Genomic DNA, 13,066 nt, shown 5'->3' with positions numbered 1-13,066 from the left:
CAAGAAGTCCTCCCTTTGGCCCGTGCTCCTCCAGTTGATCATCCCAAACCCGATTGTAACATATTTGATGTTCTTCTAGACCCCCTTTTGGTTACAAATGTTTACAAACCTTTCCGCTCATGGGGACAATTGAATGCTGCTATGCAATTGGTCTGCTTTGGAAGCCCAACACCTTTTTAGTGGCACAAATGATGGTACAAGTAAGGGACAGAGATACTTCTGGAAGGTCCATTAGGCTTCCGTTGGGCTGGAGACTGATTTCCTGCCCTAGAAATGATTGGAACTGAGGAAAAGGGGGGGCCCTTACCACATACTGAATATGAATGGGCCTCAAACCACTACCATACCTCAAGTCTGCTTCAGCTTAACTGTGGGTTCTAGACCAGTGGTTCTCAACCTCCCTAATGCCGCGACCCTTTAATACAGTTCCTCATGTTGTGGTGACCCCCAACCATAAAATTATTCCTAAGACCATCGGGAATATGTGTTTTATGGTATTAGGCCACCCCTGTGAAAGTGTAATTCCACCCCCAAGGGGGTCCCGACCCACAGGTTGTGACCCGCTGCTGTAGACGGTGATCAGTAGAAAGCTCCCTGGGCTTCACATAGTAGTTGTCATGGAGTTGGGATCAAAGGTAATTGGTACCAGAGGTGGCCGGTTCAGCACAGTCCTCGGCCCGGTGGTTGTGGACCTCTGTTCTATGTCACAGCTTGTCACCTTACGATGCCCTGGGGCAACTCTCCAGGGGTTGGCATCCTGCTGTTGTTGGGCACCACACTCCTCACTGAGCCCTGCAGCTCCTTGTACCTCTGCAGGATTATTGTCCTATTAGGAGAGTTTCCCAGAAGGGAGATATTGTGGGGTTTATTCGGTTGGTGCAGGTTGCTGGGTAGATCTGGTGCCTCTGGGATGGAATCAAGCGTTGAAGGACCAAATCCATCTATGGACCTCTGTTTAGCGTTCCTGCCCAGGAGCAAAGCAGAAAGTTAATATATACCTGTATTAAACGCTACCAATGGGCAACTGGGTAAACACATGGGCAATTCGGTATATAGTAACCGGTTGGTTTATCCCACACGGTGTTTATACCAGAAGGTGTAATGGCTTGAAGGCCTCTGCTAGCAGCAGAATAGTCAGTCACCCATGTGATATTAAAGGGGAAATGAACCTCCCATAACAGTGCTTCACAAACTCATTGTCTAAAGCAGTGATCCCCAACCAGTGGCTCCGGGCAACATGTTGCTCCCCAACCCCTTGGATGTTGCTCTCAGTGCCCCCAAACCAGGGAGTTATTTTTGAATTCCTGACTTGGGGGCAAGTTTTGGTTGAATAAAAACAAGATTTCCTACCAAATAAAGCCCCCTGTAAGCTGATAGGGTGCATAGAGGCTGCCTAATAGCCAATCACAGCCCTTTTTTGGCTCCTCCATGAACTGTTATGGTGCTTGTGTTGCTCTCCAAGTCTTTTAACATTTGACTGTGGCTCACGAGTAAGAAAGGTTGGGGGTCCCTTGACTAAAGTATGATGGGAGAGTAATCTCCCTATGTTAAATAAAGATGTAGCAATGGTAGGGAGTATTCTTATTGGATGATTATCTTGTATATGTAATTTGTTTTGCAATACCTATGTGGCAGAGCTAGGGGGCATAAAGAGTCCAATGTAGGTATGCTGTAATGCGTATATAAAGGGTGGAGTGCTGGTCATATCTTCCCTAATAAAGGTGCCCTATACACGGGCCGATTGTAGCTGCCAGTATGGGCCCCTTAGACCGACTTGGCAGCTTATCGGCCCGTGTATGGGCACTAACGACGGGTAGGTTAGAAAATCTAGTTGGATCGGGGACCGCATTGGCTCGTTGATGCGGTCCCCGGACCGACATTGCCTATACCCGTCGTTATAATTGGATCTTTGGCCCCAGGGCCAAATGACCAAATTAGCCTGGATTCTCCCGATAGGTGGGTATATCGGGAGAAGATCCGCTCACTTGGTTACATTGCCATGCGAGCGGATCTGAAGGTGTATGGGGACCTTAAGTAGGATCAGAGACAGCTCAGATTGGGGACAGTTGTAAGCTCTTAGTACCTCTACCATCTCTTCCCAAAGACAGTGCTAGTGCTTTAACCCTCACCTCTTAGGTGGAATGATGTTTCCTTGAGTAACCATAGGGGGCACTCTAGACTGGGTGAGCAGTCTCAGCCTTGGAGATCCCCTCTCTTGTTTCCAGGAGCTGCGGCACAGTACAAACTTCTGCCATGTGTTGTCCTCCATTCGGGAGTGAGACGGCATTGGACCTGTGGGCGAGGCACCCTGGGGGGTGTCGGTTAGCTGCCTCCACACAGCACTGTCGTAGGGTTTGTCGGGGCGCAGTGGCAAGAGCGGGGGCAGTCGACTGATTTCCAGCCACAGTAGGTACCCGGGGGTGGGACAGATAGATACGTTGGTCTTTGAGGGGGGCTGCACTTTTCTCAGCATGTCCATCTTGGCCTCTGTGATGGAAGGACTTTGTTGAAGAATCCTGTGTTGGCCACGAGGGGTGAAACCAGTATAATGGACAGTAGGGTCCGGCAGCAGGGGCTCCGGAGATGAAGGACGTGCCATGACTAGGGTAGAAGGGTCCAACGTGAGCCTGGCAAGAGAAAACTAAGCTTATGTAACATTTCCTTAGGTAATATGGGGATCATGATGGTCCTTAGAGCATGGGTAGCTAGAGGATTGCACTGTGTTTCTCCCATTATACCCCCTGCTCTCCAATGTAGGCGGCCCATCATAATTACACATGCAGGGAGATTCTCCAATCAGATTAGCTCTACTTCAGCCATCTTGCTGCTATCTAACCTAGGGAGATCAGTGTTGAATATTGGCTTGCTCTGAATTTACCTTGGGAAATCAGAGGGGCAGATATTGTGCTTTTTGGGTGCCCAGTGATAGAAAATATGTATTTAATGCCTCCAGAACTGATCCCTTGAACAAAGACCAAGGAGCACACAAAGCAAGCAGAATTCTTATTGGATTCCTCTGCTGTGAGAGTTTAAAAAATATGTTGGGGGGCTGTTTGTGTCTCTGGGTACTGGGAATGCCAGGGGGGCTGTAAGGTGCCACAGTCAGTCACTATTTATTGGGCTGGGGGGGGCTGTTTATGCCTCTGGGTACTGGGAATGCCAGGGGGGCTGTAAGGTGCCACAGTCAGTCACTATTTATTGGGCTGGGGGGGGGGCTGTTTGTGCCTCTGGGTACTGGGAATGCCAGGGGGGCTGTAAGAAGCCACAGACAGTCACTTTTTATTGGGATGGGGGGGCTGTTTGTGCCTCTGGGTACTGGGAATGCCAGGGGGGCTTTAAGTTGCTACAGACAGTCACTTTTTATTGGGCTGGGGGGGCTGTTTGTGCCTCTGGGTACTGGGAATGCCAGGGGGGCTGTAAGGTGCCACAGACAGTCACTATTTATTGGGCTGGGGGGGCTGTTTGTGCCTCTGGGTACTGGGAATGCCAGGGGGGCTTTAAGTTGCTACAGACAGTCACTTTTTATTGGGCTGGGGGGGCTGTTTGTGCCTCTGGGTACTGGGAATGCCAGGGGGGCTGTAAGGTGCCACAGACAGTCACTATTTATTGGGCTGGGGGGGGGCTGTTTTGTGCTCTGGGTACTGGATGCCAGGGGGCTGTAAGGTGCCACAGACAGTCACTATTTATTGGGCTGGGGGGCTGTTTGTGCCTCTGGGTACTGGGATGCCAGGGGGCTGTAGTGCCACAGACAGTCACTATTTATTGGGCTGGGGGGGCCGTTTGTGCCTCTGGGTACTGGAATGCCAGGGGGCTGTAAGGTGCCCACAGACAGTCACTATTTATTGGGCTGGGGGGGCTGTTTGTGCCTCTGGGTACTGGGATGCCAGGGGGCTGTAAGGTGCCACAGACAGTCACTATTTATTGGGCTGGGGGGCTGTTTGTGCCTCTGGGGTACTGGGAATGCCAGGGGGGCTGTAAGGTTGCCACAGACAGTCACTATTTATTGGGCTGGGGGGGCTGTTTGTGCCTCTGGGTACTGGGAATGCCAGGGGGGCTGTAAGGTGCCACAGACAGTCACTATTTATTGGGCTGGGGGGGGCTGTTTGTGCCTCTGGGTACTGGGAATGCCAGGGGGGCTGTAAGGTGCCACAGACAGTCACTATTTATTGGGCTGGGGGGGGCTGTTTGTGCCTCTGGGTACTGGAATGCCAGGGGGGCTGTAAGGTGCCACAGACAGTCACTATTTATTGGGCTGGGGGGGGCTGTTTGTGCCTCTGGGTACTGGGAATGCCAGGGGGGCTTTAAGGTTGCTACAGACAGTCACTATTTATTGGGCTGGGGGGGCTGTTTGTGCCTCTGGGTACTGGGAATGCCAGGGGGGCTGTAAGGTGCCACAGACAGTCACTATTTATTGGGCTGGGGGGGCTGTTTGTGCCTCTGGGTACTGGGAATGCCAGGGGGCTGTAAGGTGCCACAGACAGTCACTATTTATTGGGCTGGGGGGCTGTTTGTGCCTCTGGGTACTGGGAATGCCAGGGGGGCTGTAAGGTGCCACAGACAGTCACTATTTATTGGGCTGGGGGGGGCTGTTTGTGCCTCTGGGTACTGGGAATGCCAGGGGGGCTGTAAGGTGCCACAGACAGTCACTATTTATTGGGCTGGGGGGGCTGTTTGTGCCTCTGGGTACTGGGAATGCCAGGGGGGCTGTAAGGTGCCACAGACAGTCACTATTTATTGGGCTGGGGGGGGCTGTTTGTGCCTCTGGGTACTGGGAATGCCAGGGGGGCTGTAAGGTGCCACAGACAGTCACTATTTATTGGGCTGGGGGGGGCTGTTTGTGCCTCTGGGTACTGGGAATGCCAGGGGGGCTGTAAGGTGCCACAGACAGTCACTATTTATTGGGCTGGGGGGGGCTGTTTGTGCCTCTGGGTACTGGGAATGCCAGGGGGGCTGTAAGGTGCCACAGACAGTCACTATTTATTGGGCTGGGGGGGGCTGTTTGTGCCTCTGGGTACTGGGAATGCCAGGGGGGCTGTAAGGTGCCACAGACAGTCACTATTTATTGGGCTGGGGGGGGCTGTTTGTGCCTCTGGGTACTGGGAATGCCAGGGGGGCTGTAAGGTGCCACAGACAGTCACTATTTATTGGGCTGGGGGGGCTGTTTGTGCCTCTGGGTACTGGGAATGCCAGGGGGGCTGTAAGGTGCCACAGACAGTCACTATTTATTGGGCTGGGGGGGCTGTTTGTGCCTCTGGGTACTGGGAATGCCAGGGGGGCTGTAAGGTGCCACAGACAGTCACTATTTATTGGGCTGGGGGGGGCTGTTTGTGCCTCTGGGTACTGGGAATGCCAGGGGGGCTGTAAGGTGCCACAGACAGTCACTATTTATTGGGCTGGGGGGGGCTGTTTGTGCCTCTGGGTACTGGGAATGCCAGGGGGGCTGTAAGGTGCCACAGACAGTCACTATTTATTGGGCTGGGGGGGCTGTTTGTGCCTCTGGGTACTGGGAATGCCAGGGGGGCTGTAAGGTGCCACAGACAGTCACTATTTATTGGGCTGGGGGGGCTGTTTGTGCCTCTGGGTACTGGGAATGCCAGGGGGGCTGTAAGGTGCCACAGACAGTCACTATTTATTGGGCTGGGGGGGCTGTTTGTGCCTCTGGGTACTGGGAATGCCAGGGGGGCTGTAAGGTGCCACAGACAGTCACTATTTATTGGGCTGGGGGGGGCTGTTTGTGCCTCTGGGTACTGGGAATGCCAGGGGGGCTGTAAGGTGCCACAGACAGTCACTATTTATTGGGCTGGGGGGGCTGTTTGTGCCTCTGGGTACTGGGAATGCCAGGGGGGCTGTAAGGTGCCACAGACAGTCACTATTTATTGGGCTGGGGGGGGCTGTTTGTGCCTCTGGGTACTGGGAATGCCAGGGGGGCTGTAAGGTGCCACAGACAGTCACTATTTATTGGGCTGGGGGGGGCTGTTTGTGCCTCTGGGTACTGGGAATGCCAGGGGGGCTGTAAGGTGCCACAGACAGTCACTATTTATTGGGCTGGGGGGGCTGTTTGTGCCTCTGGGTACTGGGAATGCCAGGGGGGCTGTAAGGTGCCACAGACAGTCACTATTTATTGGGCTGGGGGGCTGTTTGTGCCTCTGGGTACTGGAATGCCAGGGGGGCTGTAAGGTGCCACAGACAGTCACTATTTATTGGGCTGGGGGGGCTGTTTGTGCCTCTGGGTACTGGGAATGCCAGGGGGGCTGTAAGTTGGCTACAGGACAGTCACTTTTATTTGGCTGGGGGGGGCTGTTTGTGCCTACTGGGTACTGGGAATGCCAGGGGTGCTTGTAAGTGCCACAGACGTGCATTTTTATTTTGGCTGGGGGGGGGTGTTTGTTGCCTCTGGGTACTGGAATGCCAGGGGGGCTGTAAAGGTGCCACAGGACAGTCACTATGTTAATTGGGCTGGGGGGTGTGTTGGTGCTCCTGGGTACATGGGAATGCCCAGGGGGGCGTGTAAGGTGCCACAGACAGTCACTATTATTGAGCTGGGGGGGGCTGTTTGTGCTTCTGGTACTGGGAAGTGCCAGGGGGGCTGTAGGTTCCACAGACAGTACTATTTTATTGGGCTGGGGGGCTTTTGTGCCTCTGGACTGCGGAATGCCAGGGGGGCTGTTAAGGTGCCACAGACATCACTATTTATTGGGGCTGGGGAGGGCTGTTTGTGCCTCTGGGTACTGGGAATGCCAGGGGGGCTGTAAGGTGCCACAGACAGTCACTATTTATTGGGCTGGGGGGGCTGTTTGTGCCTCTGGGTACTGGGAATGCCAGGGGGGCTGTAAGGTGCCACAGACAGTCACTATTTATTGGGCTGGGGGGGGCTGTTTGTGCCTCTGGGTACTGGGAATGCCAGGGGGGCTGTAAGGTGCCACAGACAGTCACTATTTATTGGGCTGGGGGGGGCTGTTTGTGCCTCTGGGTACTGGGAATGCCAGGGGGGCTGTAAGGTGCCACAGACAGTCACTATTTATTGGGCTGGGGGGGGCTGTTTGTGCCTCTGGGTACTGGGAATGCCAGGGGGGCTGTAAGGTGCCACAGACAGTCACTATTTATTGGGCTGGGGGGGCTGTTTGTGCCTCTGGGTACTGGGAATGCCAGGGGGGCTGTAAGGTGCCACAGACAGTCACTATTTATTGGGCTGGGGGGGGCTGTTTGTGCCTCTGGGTACTGAATGCCAGGGGGGGCTGTAAGGTGCCCACAGACAGTCACTATTTATTGGGCTGGGGGGGGCTGTTTGTGCCTCTGGTACTGGGAATGCCAGGGGGGCTGTAAGGTGCCACAGACAGTCACTATTTATTGGGCTGGGGGGGCTGTTTGTGCCTCTGGGTACTGGGAATGCCAGGGGGCTGTAAGGTGCCACAGACAGTCACTATTTATTGGGCTGGGGGGGCTGTTTGTGCCTCTGGGTACTGGGAATGCCAGGGGGGCTGTAAGGTGCCACAGACAGTCACTTTTTATTGGGCTGGGGGGCTGTTTGTGCCTCTGGGTACTGGGAATGCCAGGGGGCTGTAAGTGCCACAGACAGTCACTATTTATTGGGCTGGGGGGGCTGTTTGTGCCTCTGGGATTGGGGAATGCCAGGGGGGCTGTAAGGTGCCACAGACAGTCACTATTTTGGGTGGGGGGGGCTGTTTTGTTGGCCTCTGCGGTACTGGGAATGCCAGGGGGGCTGTAAGGTGCCACAGACAGTCACTATTTATTGGGCTGGGGGGGGGCTGTTTGTGCCTCTGGGTACTGGGAATGCCAGGGGGGCTGTAAGGTGCCACAGACAGTCACTATTTATTGGGCTGGGGGGGGCTGTTTGTGCCTCTGGGTACTGGGAATGCCAGGGGGGCTGTAAGGTGCCACAGACAGTCACTATTTATTGGGCTGGGGGGGCTGTTTGTGCCTCTGGGTACTGGGAATGCCAGGGGGGCTGTAAGGTGCCACAGACAGTCACTATTTATTGGGCTGGGGGGGGCTGTTTGTGCCTCTGGGTACTGGGAATGCCAGGGGGGCTGTAAGGTGCCACAGACAGTCACTATTTATTGGGCTGGGGGGGGCTGTTTGTGCCTCTGGGTACTGGGAATGCCAGGGGGGCTGTAAGGTGCCACAGACAGTCACTATTTATTGGGCTGGGGGGGGCTGTTTGTGCCTCTGGGTACTGGGAATGCCAGGGGGGCTGTAAGGTGCCACAGACAGTCACTATTTATTGGGCTGGGGGGGGGCTGTTTGTGCCTCTGGGTACTGGGAATGCCAGGGGGGCTGTAAGGTGCCACAGACAGTCACTATTTATTGGGCTGGGGGGGCTGTTTGTGCCTCTGGGTACTGGGAATGCCAGGGGGGCTGTAAGGTGCCACAGACAGTCACTATTTATTGGGCTGGGGGGGCTGTTTGTGCCTCTGGGTACTGGGAATGCCAGGGGGGCTGTAAGGTGCCACAGACAGTCACTATTTATTGGGCTGGGGGGGGCTGTTTGTGCCTCTGGGTACTGGGAATGCCAGGGGGGCTGTAAGGTGCCACAGACAGTCACTATTTATTGGGCTGGGGGGGGCTGTTTGTGCCTCTGGGTACTGGGAATGCCAGGGGGGCTGTAAGGTGCCACAGACAGTCACTATTTATTGGGCTGGGGGGGCTGTTTGTGCCTCTGGGTACTGGGAATGCCAGGGGGGCTGTAAGGTGCCACAGACAGTCACTATTTATTGGGCTGGGGGGGGCTGTTTGTGCCTCTGGGTACTGGGAATGCCAGGGGGCTGTAAGGTGCCACAGACAGTCACTATTTATTGGGCTGGGGGGGCTGTTTGTGCCTCTGGGTACTGGAATGCCAGGGGGGCTGTAAGGTGCCACAGACAGTCACTATTTATTGGGCTGGGGGGGGCTGTTTGTGCCTCTGGGTACTGGGAATGCCAGGGGGGCTGTAAGGTGCCACAGACAGTCACTATTTATTGGGCTGGGGGGGCTGTTTGTGCCTCTGGGTACTGGGAATGCCAGGGGGGCTGTAAGGTGCCACAGACAGTCACTATTTATTGGGCTGGGGGGGGCTGTTTGTGCCTCTGGGTACTGGGAATGCCAGGGGGGCTGTAAGGTGCCACAGACAGTCACTATTTATTGGGCTGGGGGGGCTGTTTGTGCCTCTGGGTACTGGGAATGCCAGGGGGGCTGTAAGGTGCCACAGACAGTCACTATTTATTGGGCTGGGGGGGCTGTTTGTGCCTCTGGGTACTGGGAATGCCAGGGGGGCTGTAAGGTGCCACAGACAGTCACTATTTATTGGGCTGGGGGGGGCTGTTTGTGCCTCTGGGTACTGGGAATGCCAGGGGGGCTGTAAGGTGCCACAGACAGTCACTATTTATTGGGCTGGGGGGGGCTGTTTGTGCCTCTGGGTACTGGGAATGCCAGGGGGGCTGTAAGGTGCCACAGACAGTCACTATTTATTGGGCTGGGGGGGGCTGTTTGTGCCTCTGGGTACTGGGAATGCCAGGGGGGCTGTAAGGTGCCACAGACAGTCACTATTTATTGGGCTGGGGGGGCTGTTTGTGCCTCTGGGTACTGGGAATGCCAGGGGGGCTGTAAGGTGCCACAGACAGTCACTATTTATTGGGCTGGGGGGGCTGTTTGTGCCTCTGGGTACTGGGAATGCCAGGGGGGCTGTAAGGTGCCACAGACAGTCACTATTTATTGGGCTGGGGGGGCTGTTTGTGCCTCTGGGTACTGGGAATGCCAGGGGGGCTGTAAGGTGCCACAGACAGTCACTATTTATTGGGCTGGGGGGGCTGTTTGTGCCTCTGGGTACTGGGAATGCCAGGGGGGCTGTAAGGTGCCACAGACAGTCACTATTTATTGGGCTGGGGGGGGCTGTTTGTGCCTCTGGGTACTGGGAATGCCAGGGGGCTGTAAGGTGCCACAGACAGTCACTATTTATTGGGCTGGGGGGGGCTGTTTGTGCCTCTGGGTACTGGGAATGCCAGGGGGGCTGTAAGGTGCCACAGACAGTCACTATTTATTGGGCTGGGGGGGGCTGTTTGTGCCTCTGGGTACTGGAATGCCAGGGGGGCTGTAAGGTGCCACAGACAGTCACTATTTATTGGGCTGGGGGGGGGCTGTTTGTTCCTCTGGGTACTGGGAATGCCAGGGGGGCTGTAAGGTGCCACAGACAGTCACTATTTATTGGGCTGGGGGGGCTGTTTGTGCCTCTGGGTACTGGGAATGCCAGGGGGGCTGTAAGGTGCCACAGACAGTCACTATTTATTGGGCTGGGGGGGGCTGTTTGTGCCTCTGGGTACTGGGAATGCCAGGGGGGCTGTAAGGTGCCACAGACAGTCACTATTTATTGGGCTGGGGGGGGGCTGTTTGTGCCTCTGGGTACTGGGAATGCCAGGGGGGCTGTAAGGTGCCACAGACAGTCACTATTTATTGGGCTGGGGGGGCTGTTTGTGCCTCTGGGTACTGGGAATGCCAGGGGGGCTGTAAGGTGCCACAGACAGTCACTATTTATTGGGCTGGGGGGGGCTGTTTGTGCCTCTGGGTACTGGGAATGCCAGGGGGGCTGTAAGGTGCCACAGACAGTCACTATTTATTGGGCTGGGGGGGCTGTTTGTGCCTCTGGGTACTGGGAATGCCAGGGGGGCTGTAAGGTGCCACAGACAGTCACTATTTATTGGGCTGGGGGGGGGCTGTTTGTGCCTCTGGGTACTGGGAATGCCAGGGGGGCTGTAAGGTGCCACAGACAGTCACTATTTATTGGGCTGGGGGGGCTGTTTGTGCCTCTGGGTACTGGGAATGCCAGGGGGGCTGTAAGGTGCCACAGACAGTCACTATTTATTGGGCTGGGGGGGCTGTTTGTGCCTCTGGGTACTGGGAATGCCAGGGGGCTGTAAGGTGCCACAGACAGTCACTATTTATTGGGCTGGGGGGGGCTGTTTGTGCCTCTGGGTACTGGGAATGCCAGGGGGCTGTAAGGTGCCACAGACAGTCACTATTTATTGGGCTGGGGGGGGCTGTTTGTGCCTCTGGGTACTGGGAATGCCAGGGGGGCTGTAAGGTGCCACAGACAGTCACTATTTATTGGGCTGGGGGGGGCTGTTTGTGCCTCTGGGTACTGGGAATGCCAGGGGGCTGTAAGGTGCCACAGACAGTCACTATTTATTGGGCTGGGGGGGCTGTTTGTGCCTCTGGGTACTGGGAATGCCAGGGGGGCTGTAAGTGCCAAGACAGTCACTATTTATTGGGCTGGGGGGCTGTTTGTCCTCTGGGTACTGGAATGCCAGGGGGGCTGTAAGTGCCACAGACAGTCTATTTATTGGGGGGGGGGGCTGTTTGTCCTCTGGGTATTGGAAATGCCAGGGGGGCTGTAAGGTGCCACAGACAGTCACTATTTATTGGGCTGGGGGGGCTTTTTGTGCCTCTGGGTACTGGGAATGCCAGGGGGGCTGTAAGGTGCCACAGACAGTCACTATTTATTGGCTGGGGGGGGCTGTTTGTGCTCTCTGGGTACTGGGAATGCCAGGGGGGCTGTAAGGTGCCACAGACAGTCCTATTTATTCTGGGGGGGCTGTGTTCCTCTGGTTACTGGGAATGCCAGGGGGCTGTAAGGTGCCACAGACAGTCACTATTTATTGGGCTGGGGGGGCTGTTTGTGCCTCTGGGTACTGGGAATGCCAGGGGGGCTGTAAGGTGCCACAGACAGTCACTATTTATTGGGCTGGGGGGGCTGTTTGTGCCTCTGGGTACTGGAATGCCAGGGGGGCTGTAAGGTGCCACAGACAGTCACTATTTATTGGGCTGGGGGGGCTGTTGTGCCTCTGGGTACTGGGAATGCCAGGGGGGCTGTAAGGTGCCACAGACAGTCACTATTTATTGGGCTGGGGGGGGGCTGTTTGTCCTCTGGGTACTGGGAATGCCAGGGGGGCTGTTAAGGTGCCACAGACAGTCACTATTTATTGGGCTGGGGGGGCTGTTTGTGCCTCTGGGTACTGGGAATGCCAGGGGGGCTGTAAGGTGCCACAGACAGTCACTATTTATTGGGCTGGGGGGGGCTGTTTGTGCCTCTGGGTACTGGGAATGCCAGGGGGGTGGAAGGTGCCACAGACAGTCACTATTTATTGGGCTGGGGGGGCTGTTTGTTCCTCTGGGTACTGGGAATGCCAGGGGGGCTGTAAGGTGCCACAGACAGTCACTATTTATTGGCTGGGGGGGCTGTTTGTGCCTCTGGGTACTGGAATGCCAGGGGGCTTTAAGTGCCACAGACAGTCACTTATTTATTGGGCTGGGGCTGGGGGGCTGTTTGTGCCTCTGGTACTGGAATGCCAGGGGGGCTGTAAGGTGCCACAGACAGTCACTATTTATTGGGCTGGGGGGCTGTTTGTGCCTCTGGTACTGGGAATGCCAGGGGGGCTGTTAAGGTGCCACAGACAGTCACTATTTATTGGGCTGGGGGGGCTGTTTGTGCCTCTGGGTACTGGGAATGCCAGGGGGGCTGTAAGGTGCCAACAGACAGTCACTATTTATTGGGCTGGGGGGGCTGTTTGTTGCCTCTGGGTACTGGGAATGCCAGGGGGGCTGTAAGGTGCCACAGACAAGTCACTATTTATTGGGCTGGGGGGCTGTTTGTGCCTCTGGGTACTGGGAATGCCAGGGGGCTGTAAGGTGCCACATACAGTCACTATTTATTGGTTTGGGGGGGCTGTTTGTGCCTCTGGGTACTGGGAATGCCAGGGGGGCTGTAAGGTGCCACAGACAGTCACTAGTTATTGGGCTGGGGGGCTGTTTGTGCCTCTGGGTACTGGGAATGCCAGGGGGCTGTTAAGGTGCCACAGACAGTCACTATTTATTGGGCTGGGGGGCTGTTTGCCTCTGGGTACTGGGAATGCCAGGGGGCTGTAAGGTGCCACAGACAGTCGACTATTTATTGGGCTGGGGGGTAATCCGGGGCTTTTGTCCTCTGGGTACTACGTGGAATGCCAGGGGGGCTGTTAAGGTTGCCACAGACAGTCACTATTTATTGGGGGGGGGGCTGTTTGTTGCCTCTGGGTAATGG

At 55.6% G+C, this 13,066-nt stretch overlaps 1 protein-coding gene and 1 long non-coding RNA gene across 9 annotated transcripts in view; both read right to left on the bottom strand.

Moving 5' to 3' along the window:
• LOC116406495 (lysine-specific demethylase 5A-like) overlaps positions 1–13,066 on the bottom strand; it is a 58,843-nt gene that overhangs the window by 26,475 nt on the left and 19,302 nt on the right. The window lies entirely within an intron of this gene.
• On the bottom strand, positions 475–2,267 carry LOC116407027. The gene is made up of 2 exons (XR_004220001.1): positions 2,130–2,267; positions 475–964 (listed from the first exon to the last, which is right to left on the bottom strand). It is a non-coding gene; the product is annotated as an uncharacterized LOC116407027 (long non-coding RNA).

Source organism: Xenopus tropicalis, chromosome 8 (genome assembly GCF_000004195.4).
Source record: "Xenopus tropicalis strain Nigerian chromosome 8, UCB_Xtro_10.0, whole genome shotgun sequence".
NCBI classification, from domain to species: Eukaryota; Metazoa; Chordata; class Amphibia; order Anura; family Pipidae; genus Xenopus; species Xenopus tropicalis.
The sequence above is the reverse complement of the archived record's forward strand: the minus strand, read 5'-3'. Positions and strand labels throughout refer to the sequence as shown.